Genomic DNA, 915 nt, shown 5'->3' on the forward strand with positions numbered 1-915 from the left:
GAGCGTGGTGCTGACAACACCAAGTCAAGGGTTAAGATCCCCTTACCAGTCATCTTCTTTTTTAAAAAAAGAAAGAAAAAGAAAAAAGAAAAGTGTTTGGGTACATCAGGGTTTCTTAACCTTGCACTACTGACATTTTAGAGTTAGATAATTCTTTGCTGTGGATGGCTGTCCTGTGCATTGTATGATGTTTTTCAGCAACACTGGTCTGCATCCCTAGATGCCAGTAGCATCCCCCTTCAGTTGTCATCTGTCCCCAGGGAGGAGGGGGCAAAATTGCTCCCAGTTGTAAACCACTGATATATATCATTGTGGTTAAGGGCATTGGTTTTAGAGCCTGACAAACCTGAGCTCAACTCTCAGGTCTGCCATTTTCTTACTGTTGACCTGGGATAGTTACTCATTTTCCTTATCTGGGAAATGCTGATTTTAGTATGTATGGCCTATCTCCTAGGATTCTTGAAGAGATTAGATAAGACTAATGCACATAGCTTCATGACTCACCTATAGGAAAAACTCAATAAAAGTCATCATTGTTATTAATACTAGTACTATCATATGCCTAAATGCAAACTTTCTGACCCAAATTGCAAGGGAATGACTAACCAAAATTTCCAATGGTATTGTTTAACAAAGGTATAATGAACTAAAACTCTAAAATAAGTAAAAACACCAACCAAGGGCTGGCCCATGGCTCACTTGGGAGAGCATGGTGCTGACACCACCAAGTCAAGGGTTAAGATCCCCTTACTGGTCATCCTTTAAAAAAACAACAACAACAACAAAAACCCAACCAAACAAAAAAACAACTAAGCTCTAAATACAATAATTCCTAAATGGGACAAAAACAAACTTTGTGATTAACTCTTTGAATTTGAAACTATTTGCATAAAAATGACCAGAGTAACCTTGATT

The sequence above is a fragment of the Galeopterus variegatus genome, unplaced genomic scaffold, assembly GCF_000696425.1.
Source record: "Galeopterus variegatus unplaced genomic scaffold, G_variegatus-3.0.2 Scaffold5017, whole genome shotgun sequence".
In the NCBI taxonomy this organism is placed as follows: domain Eukaryota; kingdom Metazoa; phylum Chordata; class Mammalia; order Dermoptera; family Cynocephalidae; genus Galeopterus; species Galeopterus variegatus.